Below are 12,928 nucleotides of genomic sequence, written 5' to 3' on the forward strand. Positions count from 1 at the left end.
GAGCAGCCAGGCCACGAAGTCAAGATGCCCCAAGGGCTCACCTGGAGCTGGAAACCGTCATTTTGGCATTATTAGCAGCACTGTCTGAACAGCTCAGCCAGCCGGCTGGTAGGAACGGGTCTTACAAGTGGCGTCTTAGGAAAGGAGCCAGGGAGCTGCAGGGACATAGGGACTCAACAGTGAGGGGGCTGGGGCACAATCTGTCCCTACAGCCAGGGGAATTAGCTCAAATGGTAGAGCGCTTGCTTCGCATGCAAGAGGTAGTGGGATCGATACCCACATTCTCCAATAGCCACTCCATTTGCCACACTTTTCTTCCAAGGCAATGTGAGAGCAGTGCCTCCTTCCTCCTCCTTCTCGGTTACCCCCCAGAAGGCTCTCAATGTACAGGGGGGGATCTGTAGCTGGCTGAGCTGAGCTGTGTGCAAGGGCTCAAGAGAGCACTTTGAGCATCTCCTCTCCCACCTGGTGGGAACAGACACACATTTGATGTGGAGGCTGGATATGAAAGAGGAGGCCGTGGCCATGGACTGCCTCGGCTGAGAGAAAGTGGTGATGCGCACGTGAACCATTTACCTCATAGGGAGATACCCCTGCAGCAGGTAGGAACGAGTTGCAGGTGTGTCATTTGGTGGGCAGGTTTAGTGCTGCATACACAGAGGTTCTGGGGTTGGGGTGACAGCTGTGGGCTCTGCTCCTGTGGGCTCTGTGTCTGTGGGTAGGAGAGCAGACAGGGCAGCTGCTGGTCTAGGGCCCTGTGCTCTGGGTGAGCTGGGAGCAGCTGAGCTCAGCAGCAGGCAGCAGGCTGGGGTGCCTCCAGAGGAAGCACTTTGCAGCAGGTGGTGATGCTGTGACCACTCTGGCAGGGAACATGGGCCTTGTTAGTGTCGTTCTCAGGGCAGTGGGGGTAGGGGATAGGCAGGGTCTGAGGCAACACCCGGCAGGGGCCTAGGACAGGGGGTGAGGGGCAGCAGGGTCTGAGGGAATTCCTAGCCAGGGCTCAGGGCAGTGGGAAATGGGAGACACAGACTGGGGCGGTGGTGGGGGGAGGAGCCAGGTTGGGGCTCAGGATGGTGGGGGGAGGGGGTTTGGGAATGCGCAGGTGGGATGCTGAGCTGTGGGGGAGGGACAGCGATCTCACTGCAGGGGTAATACTGTCCTTGCAACTGCCAGTTGCTCCTTTCTGAAAGCACCTCGGAGAAGCCTGGTCCTCTGTGGGTTGGCTGGCTTGTTTGGTTAACACTCAGCCCTTTGCTACCTCGGAGACAGCTTCAGGGTGCTGGTCTGTTCCCCTTTGCTTGACTGCTAGAGACAGCAAGGGCCAAAGATCAAGGAAAGAGGTTGAGTGGCTTGTAGGGAGCAGGCCAGAGTCCTCCTGAGAGGAGGTGGCAGGATGCAGATGCTTTGCTGGGTGTGGGGGAGGCTCTGCCCTGTATTCCCCTCACTCAGTTACCATTCCAGATCTCCTGTCCCTGGGGTGCTGGTGAGAGACAACCTGACTTGCGGTGCTGGGTGTCTTCTGAGCAGCTGCTGCTGTGCCTGTCACAGCCCTGGGTTCATAAGGGGGTTCTACATAGCAAAGCTATTTCAAAATAACTATCCCAGCGTCTACACAAGGCAACCGCTGCTTTGAAATAATTCAGAAATAAATCGGGGTTGGCTTATTTTGAAAGACGTAAACCTCCTTGTACGAGTAAGAGCAGCTCTTGGGAACGGGGGCTGCTAAGAGAGGGACTGGAGCCTATTTTGAAATCAACCATAGCGTGTCCAATGGCTGCATCTGAAATAGGCTTCCAGTGTGTAGACACGGTATTTGGAAATCTTGATCTTGCCACTCACTGGTGCTGCAGCTCTCCCCAACACTTTCTACACCTCCCGAAATATCGACACAACAAATTAAGGCTGACAAAATTGACCTCAGCGCGGAGCCAGTGCAGTCGGTAGAACAGGTCTCTTTTTCATGTACAGCTGCACTGCACATTACAAGAGACTTTTCTGTGGCAGATGGCCTGGTAGCCCTGCTCCAGAGAAAAAGGCATGAGTGGCTCCCAGACTGTTGCGCTTTCCAGCTCTGGGCCAAGGGAGCTGGAAGGAGAATCCTGATTCATTTACTGTGCGGTTCCATTGGGGATTTCAGAACCTTAAGCTGTTGTTTTCCCTGCCTTCAATTTGCCCAGCACCAGCTGGATCAGACTCGACCTTCCCCACAGGGACGTCTGCCATCCAGCGCAGTTAGTGGTGGGGAAGGAGAACACATCAAAGAGGCTTCTCCTCACGCTCATCTTCCTCACCCTGAATTCTCTCCCCAGCCTCCAGGGCAGAGCTCTCAAGAAAAAGACTCCCTGCAGCAAAGCCCTGGGGGGGACTCTGAGATGGCCCCTGTCCTACAGCCTGTCCCACCTGGCCATTGTTCTGCACTGTCTGTGAGGTCATCACCTCCCCACCTCCTTTAACCAATCAGCGACTGCTCTGCAAAAAAGCCCTTGTGATGTCACTGCCACACCCACCCCTTGAATTCTGGGGCCCAGAGGTGTGTCACTGTGGAGTGAAGGGCACAACTCTGTCCCAGTACATAAAGGGAGAGGGACATGGATGGTTCTTAGCCAGGAGAGTCAGAGAGGGGAGCTCATATGCTGGGTGTCCCTAGTCTCTGTGTGCCAGAGGTGTGTGGTGCAATGGAAAATGTTCTGGCCTTCTAAGCTGTCGTGATCACCTTGAGCTGAAGCTCATCACCAAATGGATTGTCATGTTAGTCTTTAAAGTGCTGCATTTGTGCGGTTTTGTGCTGTGTGGTTACCTTGAGTTAAGGCCAATCATCCAAAGGGTGTGAGTTCAAATGCTGCCAGACTCACTTTGGTGTGCATTACCCGTTGGGAGGGCTGGTGAAGATGGCAGAGCAGGGACTTCAAACAGCCGGGATCTACACTTCAGAGACCTCAGCTCTGTTTTCTCTTGTCTTACGCCACAACTGAGTGAGGCAGCTCCTGCTGCAGGGAATCTCCTCCATGGGACAGCTGCCCCTTTCCCCAGCATGGCAGCCCCACTGCCAGGAACCCCTGCTGCATTTCCTGACCCCCGCCCCCGGTGAGAGCTTTCACAGTCCCTTTTCTCAGCACACACCCCCACCAGGAGATTCTGGGGCTCCCTCTCCTTTGCTGCCCCTCATCTCTGCTGTTGCACCTCCACCTCTGGTGTCTCTCCATGGGGCACAGCCCCCCATCACCATGGAGCCCTGACACAGGACAGCAGCTCCCCTATATCTGGAGATGGGTGTCCAGTATTTGCCACAGAGCATTTGACGAAGGCTTTTGACTTGGTCAGCAGGGATGGTCTGTTCAAACTGCTGTACAAGATAGGCTGTCCTCCACGGTTACTCCAGATGATCCAGTCGTTCCACGAAAACATGAGAGGAACCATCCAATATGACGGCGCATTATCGGATGCTTTCAGAATCAGGAGCGGCGTCAAACAAGGATGCGTGCTTGCTCTGACATTGTTCGGGATCTTCTTCGCACTCCTCCTGAAGCATGCCTTTGGATCTTCAACAGAGGGCATCTTGCTGCACACAGGATCTGATGGGAAACTGTTGAACCTTGCAAGGCTGAAGGCTAAGACTAAGGTGCGAGAAGTCCTCATGAGAGACATGCTGTTCGCAGACGATGCTGCTGTAGTGTCTCACACAGAAAACCAGCTTCAAAAACTGCTGGATCGGTTTTCCAAAGCGTGCAAGGACTTTGGGCTTACCATCAGCCTAAAGAAGACAAATGTACTTGGTAAAGATGTTGCTGAATCCCCATCAATCAGCATTGACAAGTATACGTTAGAGGTTGTCCACGAGTACGTTTACCTCGGGTCCACCATCACTAACACCCTGTCGTTGGACACTGAGCTGAACAGGAGGATCGGAAAAGCGGCCACAACTCTGTCCAGACTCAGCAAGAGAGTGTGGAATAACAACAAGCTGTACACTCACACCAAAATGCAAGTCTACAGAGCCTGCATCCTCAGCACCCTCCTTTATGGCAGCGAGACTTGGACCCTGTATGACCGCCAGGAAAAGAGGCTGAACGTCTTCCACTTGCGCTGCCTCAGGCGCATCCTTGGAATATCATGGAAGGACAGAGTGACCAACACAGCCGTCCTCGAGCAAGCTGGAATCCCAACCATGCACACCCTCCTCAGGCAGCGTCTACTCCGCTGGCTTGGCCACGTCCACAGGATGAACGATGGAAGGATTCCAAAAGAAATCCTGTATGGTGAGCTAGCCTCTGGCAAAAGAGCCCCCGGAAGCCCCCAGTTGCATTACAAAGATGTCTGCAAGAGAGACCTCAAAGAGGTAGACATCGAGCTGGACAACTGGGAAGAACTAGCAGATGACCGCAGCAGATGGATGCAGGGGTTACACAAGGGCCTTCAGAAGGGCGAGTTGAAGATCAGACAGCTAGCAGAGGAGAAGCGGGCACACAGAAAGCACAATAAGGACTTGCCAGACACCCACTACATCTGCAAGAGATGCAGCAAGGACTGTCACTCTCGTGTGGGTCTTTATAGTCACAATAGACGCTGTAAATGAAGTCTTACATTGAAACTTTAAAGGGCGCGATCCATAGTCTGTGCAGACTGAAGGATGCCTACTGCTACTGCTGCTTGGGCCAATGCATGGGGCTCTGCAGCTGGGAACTGTCAGTGACTTTTCTGAGATGTGTTGGTCCTTTCTGCAGCCCCCACTGCGGGAGGGCTTTGCCTGGTCCTGGGCTGGGTTCTTTTCTGGGGCTTCCGGAAGCTCTGCCCCTGCCAGTTGAATGTTTCTTGGTCAGAGACACAGGCTTCTTCCTGTGCCTGGGGTGGGCCCTGACACTGCTGGACGAGTGTGATGAAGCCAAAGTGCTGTGAGCTCAGTCTGAACCAAGTCGCCTTTGTGTGTTAGATTCCTGAGCCCCCTGGCTTTGGGCCTGGTTCTCCTGCCCAGCACAGGCCACTGTGAGCAGGGCCCTGCATATCTGTGATGTACAGTACCCTTGTGTGTTCAATGGATCAGAACCCTGAGCTTTGCAGGCTGGGAACTGATCTCCGCTGAAGGATGGGTTTGCTCAGTGCTGGTACATTGGCAGAGGAAAATGATAAGTGTTTAAATCTATTTCAAACATCCAGGGAAAACCCCAAATGGACTGGAGATGAAGATGTATTTCCCTTAAGACAACCATCTGTGAAGGAGCACCTGGGACTTTTTCAGCTGCAGTCAAATGCCCTACCACGAAGCTGTACTCTTTACCAGTCGAAAATGGTGAAAGTTTGGTTTTGCTGTAGAGACAACTGTGATGGAGTGGGAGGAGTGTATGTGTGAGACTCAGGCTGGATGTGTGTGAGACAAGCAGAGCACCTCCCAGCAGCTAAGGATGACCCTGGGGCTATAACCTAGGCTGGCAGGTAACACCTCTGCCCTGAACAAAGAGGAGGAAGGAGCCAAGCTGGGTTTCAATCGGAGGGGGCAGTTAGAAGCTGAAGGGGAGAGGGAGATGGAAGGCAGACAGCCGGGCAAGGGGGAAGCTGCACCTCAGAGGGGCATCCCTCGGGCTCCTCTCCCCTGGACGGGATGGAATGACTTTCTCTGATTGTTGCACTGACTCTTCTGTGAGAAACTGGGCCTCTGTCACCTAATAAACTTCCTATTCTACCTGCTGAGTGAGAGTCACTCCTGCCTATGGCCAGGGTGCAGTGCATGGGGACCCCTGAACCCCACCACAGCAACTCTACCTTTCTCAGAAGGAATGCATGTATGCCAATATCAGTAGCCAAGGTATGCAGGGTGCCAACCTCCAAAGAGTAACAGGTGCCCAGAAATTGTTTATCTGCAGGTCCCATGGCATAATGGCAGTGTTCAGAGCTCCGCATTCTGCAATCTGATTTCAAATCTGTGGGGTTTGCTCTAAATCTCTGTCTCTCCAAGGCCTTTCTTCTCCACAGGTACACCTGAGTTGGGGCTTTTTACCCCTAGTGGATGAGCGAGGCCCTCTGGAGCTCCATCAACAGTATTTTACCTTTAGGGGAACCTCCCAGAAAATGGCCTACGTTCCCTACTGCTTCAAATCCCTCCCTGTGGACCAAGCACAAATCTGGTGCTGCATTTAGTTGGCTGGAAAAATATGCAAGGGGCTGTGGACTTTGTTGTCACTCCACTATTTCCTGTTTGTCAGACCTCCTTCCCTTTTTCAGCCACCCACTTGCCTGGCCACTCTTTCCTCAGCCAGCAGCTTAAAGCTGGAAACTAAGAAAAGAGAGTCCTTAAAGGCTTCTCGGCCCACCACCTCAAAGGGTGTATCAAGTGGAGGGGGGCAATCTCACATCTCAAGGAAGATGGGCGAGCTCAGCAACTTCTGAGCCAGCTGCTTCTTATTGCCTCAAAGAGAAGAAATCAACAGCATACAGGCACCTAAGTGCAGCAAAGGGAACAACTACTGTTGGTGGATGTTTTTTGTTTCACTAATTACAAAAGTGTTCCCATGTCTCATTGAAAGGTACCGCAGACTGTTTGATTGCTGGCACTCATAGGGGCAGGGAATGCCCGGCTCCAGGCCAGCCATAGAAGCAGGAAAACAGGCCAGGACACAAATGACATACTGTGTTTTTTGCTGATTTCAGCTTGGAGAGTTCTGTGATTACCAGTGCACCACAGAATCTCGGCTGTGTTCCTCTGACCCTCCCCTGCAATGCCATCCACCAGTGTGGCATTTGCTGTGACACCTGAATGGGCCAACCTGCAGAAAGTGGTGGTGAGAGGGCCTCAGATCTGCCTTTCACTCACTCATCGGGTTGAGCAGTGGACTTTTGGGAACACTCAGCAAGATCTGTGAAGTTGGCTGGATCATACTGGGCACAATGGGGTCTTTTTTCCTCCCCTTGCTGAGGAAGAGCAAGAGAAGAAAGGAAGAGCACGCTAGCACCTTGGTGTCCCAATAGTGCCAACAATATCCTTTCCAGGAGCATTTGCCAGCAGCAAGGCCCCAAGCAGTCACTAATTGCTCTCTGGCCAAATTTTGGAAAAGCTCTGTTCAAGCTTGGGATTGAACCAAGGACCTTTAGATCTTCAGTCTAACACTCTCCCAACTGAGCTACTTCAGCAGCTGTTTAATGAGGCTTTCAGGCCATCACCTCAATATTGGAGATGTTTTTCTCAGCTATTGCTGTGATAGCAAGTGTCCTTGGGAGGCAGGAGGAATGTTTGCAGCTTCCTTCAGCTTGAGTTCCTCTTTTGCCCCATTTCTGCCTCACTTCCTGGGTTCACCCAGTGACTGCAGGGGACGGCAGGATACTGATGGCAAGGAAAGAGATGGGATTTGACTCTTTTGCAACAAGTGTCTCTTTCCACACCCGAGCCACTTGGCCCCAGGATCATTGTGTGACCGGATGGTGCCCAAGCTTTTGGTGAGGGGCAGGGCCACTCATTTGTAAAGGCCAAGAGTTACAAAGTCAAAACAACCCCAGGAAGAGCCTTTGAAGAAGTGACCCCGAATGAGGAAGCATCTAGAGGTCCTCGGGTGCTCTCGGCCGTACTCCTTGTTGAAGGAAAAGGTCCAGGACCATTGGAGATGAATGTGTGGTTTTGCAGAAAGCTATGTTTTCTTCAACCATGGATTCTGTTCTGGGCATACACATTGCTAGGCTGAGATGGGGTGACTTAAAAAAGAGAAGATTCTATGTTTCTATGACCCTATTGTGTCACTATATAAGGGGAGTTCAGAGAGAGTTAAAAGACTATTTAAAAACAAGCCACAGACCTGGTCTTGAGCTCCAACAGCACCTCAGCTCAAGACAGTTTCTCTTGAAAAGAGAACTGGCTCCACAACCCTGAAGTTTTTATACCATTTTAACTCTTTGTTCAAAAAAAGTCTGTAATTATCAGGTTGATTAACCCACCCACCCCCATTGTTCTCCTTTTCTGAAGGGAAGGGGAGTGGGGCGTGGGGGTAGTTAAGATGCCTGCACAACTGGCCTTTTTTCTTTGGGTTATTTTTTTCATTTTGGCTTAAAGTCCATTTATTTCCTGTTTCATTGGAAATTAGAGCCCTGTCTGACCTTCTTATAGGATTATAAAGTAAATCACGACACTTAACAATCCTTAGAATGTTGTGTCCATAACTGAGCTGCTTTTGGGGTTTTAGCCCCTCTTGGTTTAAAATACATTCTGTTTTCTGCTTTTCAGTGGGAACCAGAGCCTTGTAGGACTTCTTAGAGTATTTAACAGTAAATCATCATGCACAACAATCCTTAATGGCAATGTGACCTTGTCTGGAATGAGGACCCTATGCAAATATCAAAGTGTTTTGTTTTTAAAAGATGCTTCTTTCATATTTTGAAATAAATCTATTGCAAGCATAGGGTGCACTCGACAAATACCTCTACGTTTGTAATATCTGTTAATTTTAACAGCAATTGCTTGTACTGAAGTATGGTAGAAAAATTGGGAATCCTTGAAACATTTCAGTTTGGGTTAAACTTGGGGCTTTTTTCCCCCAAATGTTCCTGAGTTACTAGAAAGGGTGACTCACAGGCGGTTTCTACACAGGTCACTTCCTTCAGAAGTGCCATGCTAATACATGGAGAGAAAGATGCTATGAGGTACGGATACAAATTCCCTGTGCGTCAATAGTATTACATCACATGATTTGGAGTCCAGAAGACCATTCTTCCGGACTCCAAAATGCCATGTAGAAGCGTGGCCCAGGGGGCCCTTCCAGAGGCCCCTTCTTCTCAAAAATTTTCAGGGGCCCAGCTTCTACATGATGTTCAGGAGTCTGGGAGAGCATCTTCTGGACTCCAAATCACGTGACCTTATGCTAATGAGGTGTAGGAAATTTGTAGGAAACCCTTGCTGGGTTCTGGGCAGTCTCAGACCAACCCTGGACCAGCCTGGCAGCCCTGTTTACCCTGATTCATGTTAGACAGTGACAGGGTCAAGTTACCACCTTTGGCTCTTTGTGAGCCCCTTGAGGCTATTGCCATTCCCACCACAGTTCCCCTCCCCTGTGTGAGTGGTGTGGGGCAGGACTGAGCATCTTTCCCTTTCTCCCACTCGGGTACCACAAGCACCACAGACAGGTGTGTGGCTCCCTCCCTCTCGCATGGCATCGTTCTGGCCACAGGCTGAGACTAAACAGCAATCCCAGGGCACAACCGCAAGGTGGGAAAGTGACAAAGGGCTTTGGGGTTCCTCCCATGCTGCCCACACCCACTCTGCAGCCACCTCAGCTGTCCACCTGTCAGTGTCTGTTACTTCTTCCTCCAGAGTGGTGGCAGCCACCTCCTTCAGCTCTCTGCATGCACCAGCACAGCCCAGAGGTGCTGCAAAGCAGGTGAGAGGCAGCCAGAAAGATTTGTCCAGGCACCACTGGATGCTGCTTTCCTAATCTCCACTTACCTGGGAGGTCCATGACCAGGGGAGCCACAGAGCCTCTCTGGGACTTTTCTCCTAACTTGTTTGCGTTTTGTCAGTGACAAACAAAGGGATGTGAGAGGAGAGTAACTCTCCCTCTCCTGCCCTGCCCCACCTGCAGCCAGCCCCAGAGAACCACAGGGCTGGGAGGATCAGCCTCTGTTCTTGCATCCAGAGGAGCCACCTTCCCAACACCTCTTACACCTGCCTTTGACTGAACTCTTGTCTGTGACTGGATTCTTCCCAATGCTCCTCTCCCATCCACCTTTGCCTTCTCCGCCAATGATTGCGATTGCCAAGGGAAGGCTCTGTGGTTCCCCAGACACATGAAGGAAAACATTGCTCATGATGTGCAACAAGGCACCACTGGGAGTTGAACCCAGGATCTCTTGTTTACAAAGCAGGTGCGTTACCCAGTTAAGCCTGGGTGCCCCCCCCTTGTTTCACTGGTGGGTCCTGACATGCAGGTACCTGTATTAGTCTGTGTCATCAGCCAAAGAGCAATCCTGGAGCACTTTAAAGACAACCAACCTAATTTATCAAGTGATGAGCTTTTGTGGGGCCGACCCACTCTGACGGACTGCCCACAACAACCCCTTCCCGTTCCCCAGCACAGACATTATGCCTGAGGGAAGCTGGATTTGCCGCCGAGAGGACATTGAGGATGAGAGGAACGAAAAACCCCCTTTCACTTCCTGTCCCCTCTGCCGTGTGCAGATCAGACTCCACCAATCTACCCTCCTCCCACCTCACTTGCCCCAGTGCTGTGCATTCTGTCTGGACTGTCCGTGTGCCTGGATCATAAGAAATAACATAAGCTGTTTGTGACCCTGACCTACCCCCACATTTCACTCTTGCTTGTGCCACTGATCTTCTGGCCCCTTTGGACAAACCTTTGTTCCCCAAGTTCCCTTTTCTGTCCCAGCCCTCAGGGGTTTTACAAATGGGGCTTTATTAAACTTTCTCTCCCCAGGTGCACACCACAGCTTCCCCCGACTGACCTGGCTTCTCCCACTCACAGAGCTGCCCTCACTCAGGGAGGCTGGTTTCATGTGAGTGGGGGACAGCTCTCCCATCCACTTGGGCTGTAGCCACACTTGGCCACAACTTTGAAATGCCCATGCAGATGGCCATTTTGAAGATTACTGATGACGTGCTGAGTTGAATATTCAGCACTTCATTAGCATTAGGACGCTTCCAGCTGCAACACTTCAAAAGCGCTGCTTTCGGAAGCACGTGGCTCGGCACGGCTACACGGGGGTCCTTTTCGAAAGGACCCAACTCCTTTCTAAATCCCCTTATTCCTCTCAGCGGAGGAGCCCTTTTAGTGCCTTATGCACAGCAGCTGTGTGGAATAGCAGAAGCACAAGCTGGAGTTGGAGGAGAGGCAGCCAAGGGGGCTGAGCGGGGGTAAGTGGGGATGGGCCCCAAGCTGCTGCCCCAGTGTAAAGAGGGGGAAGGATCCTGATGCCATGTCACAGCCTGGGAGAGGGTTTGTGATCTGCCCCACACTGGCCCCCCAGACAGATTCTGCTCTGTGACTCCCCCACTGGGTCCCAAGGCCATAGCGGCATTTGGCAACATGGATGCGATGGAGGTGAGGGGCTGTGACCTGTCCAAACAGGTCCTGCTGCTGAAATATGACCTGACCCCTAAGGCACATTGGTCCTTTCAAAAACACAGCTCCAGTGGCGCAATGGGTTAGCGCACAGTACTTATAGAGCAGTACTGCCCTAGACATGCTGAGGTTGTGAGTTCAAACCTCACCTGGAGCATTTCTTTTTCACCTGGTTGGCTCTGAATCATCAAATACTTTGACTGGAAGGGAGCTCGAGAGGCCAGCGAGTCCAGGCTGCTGCGCTCATGGCAGGACCAAATACTGTCTAGACCATCCCTGATAGACGCTTCTGTAACCTGTTCTTAAATATCTCCAGAGGTAGAGATTCCACAACCCTCCCTTGGTAATTTATTCCACTGTTTGACCACCCTGACAGTTGGGAACTTTTTCCTAATGTCCAACCTAGACCTTCCTTCCTGCAGTTTAAGTCCATTGTCTCTTGTTCTATCCTCAGAGGCCAAAAAGAACAAGTTTTCTCCCTCCTCCTTGTGACACGCCTTCCGATATCTGAAAACCGCTTTCAAATTCCCCCTCAGTCTTCTCTTTTCCAAACTAAACAAGCCCAGTTCTTTCAGCCTGTCTTCATAGGTCACATTCTAAGAACATAAGAACGGCCATACTGGGTCAGACCAAAGGTCCATCCAGCCCAGTATCCTGCCTGCCAACAATGGCCAGGGCCAGGTGCCCCAAAGGAGGTGAACTGAAGACAATGATCAAGCGATTTGTCTCCTGCCATCTGTCTCCAGCCTTTGACTAAAGGCTAGGGGCACCACACTTTACGATTGGCTAACAGCCATTTATGGACCTAACCTCCAAAAATGTATCAAGCTGTTTTTTAAATTCTGTTAGAGTGCTGGCCTTCACAGCCTCCTCCAGCAAGGAGTTCCACAGGTTAACTGTGCACTCTGTGAAGAAAAATTGTCTTTTATTAGTTTTGAACCTACTACCCATTAATTACATTTGGTGTCCTCTAGTTCTTATATTATGGGAACAAGAAAATAACTTTTCAATATTCACCTTCTCCACACCATTCATGATTTTCTCTAGACCTTTAATCATTCTTGTGTCTCTTTTCTGGACCCTCTCTGATTTCTCCACATCTTTCTTGAAGTGAAGTGCCCAGAACCGGACACAATACTCCAGCTGAGGCTGATTCAGCGCACAGTAGAGCAGAAGAATGACTTCTTGTGTCTTGTTCACAACAGACCTGTGAATGCATCCCACAATCATGTTTGCTTTTTTTGGAACAGCATCACACTGTTGGCTCATATTTAGATTTTGGTCCACTATTTCCCCTAGATCCCTTTCTGCTGTTGTCATTCCAAAACAGTCTTCCCCCATTTTGGGCTGGTACATTTGCAGAGGAAAATGTTAAATGTTTAAATCCAGTTCAAACATCTAGTGTAACCCCCCACATACTGGAAAGGGAGATGAAAAGATATTTCTTTTCAAGAAACCCTGTGAAAAGGAGCTTTTGGGACCTCTTCAGCTGCAGCCAAGTGCTCCATCACTTTGCTGTTTACCAGTGGAAAATTGTGAGACATTTGTGGAAGCAACTTGACCTTTCTCTGAAGGAATGTGCACATGACAGTCTGGCTAGCCAAGGAGTACATGGTACCGGCCTCCCAAGACTGTCCAGAAAAGGCTTAAGTTGCAGGTTGCCTGGTGTAATGGGCAACACTCAGAATTCTTAACTGTGTAATCTGAGTTGAAATTTCAGTGGGACCTCCTGGTACAGTGAGTGTTGGCTGTAAATCTCTGTCTGTTCAAGGACTGGGCCTTTTTTATCCACAGGGACACCTGAGTGTGGGACTTTTCCTCACGCTGAATGAATGAGGCCCTCTGGAGCTTCACAAAGAGTATCTCACCTTCAGAGGAAC

The 12,928-nt window shown here is 50.8% G+C and overlaps 3 non-coding genes across 3 annotated transcripts; 2 read left to right on the forward strand and 1 right to left on the reverse strand.

The window, feature by feature from the left end:
- Positions 1-215: 215 nt before the first annotated feature.
- TRNAA-CGC (transfer RNA alanine (anticodon CGC)) lies at positions 216-288 on the forward strand. The gene has a single exon. It is a non-coding gene; the product is annotated as a tRNA-Ala (tRNA).
- Positions 289-7,046: 6,758 nt separating this feature from the next.
- On the reverse strand, positions 7,047-7,119 carry TRNAF-GAA (transfer RNA phenylalanine (anticodon GAA)). Its single transcript has one exon. It is a non-coding gene; the product is annotated as a tRNA-Phe (tRNA).
- Positions 7,120-11,112: 3,993 nt separating this feature from the next.
- Positions 11,113-11,205, forward strand: TRNAI-UAU (transfer RNA isoleucine (anticodon UAU)). Its single transcript is given in 2 exon segments — positions 11,113-11,150; positions 11,170-11,205. It is a non-coding gene; the product is annotated as a tRNA-Ile (tRNA).
- Positions 11,206-12,928: the final 1,723 nt, after the last annotated feature.

This window comes from Carettochelys insculpta, unplaced genomic scaffold (genome assembly GCF_033958435.1).
Source record: "Carettochelys insculpta isolate YL-2023 unplaced genomic scaffold, ASM3395843v1 scaffold_0035, whole genome shotgun sequence".
Taxonomy (NCBI): Eukaryota; Metazoa; Chordata; order Testudines; family Carettochelyidae; genus Carettochelys; species Carettochelys insculpta.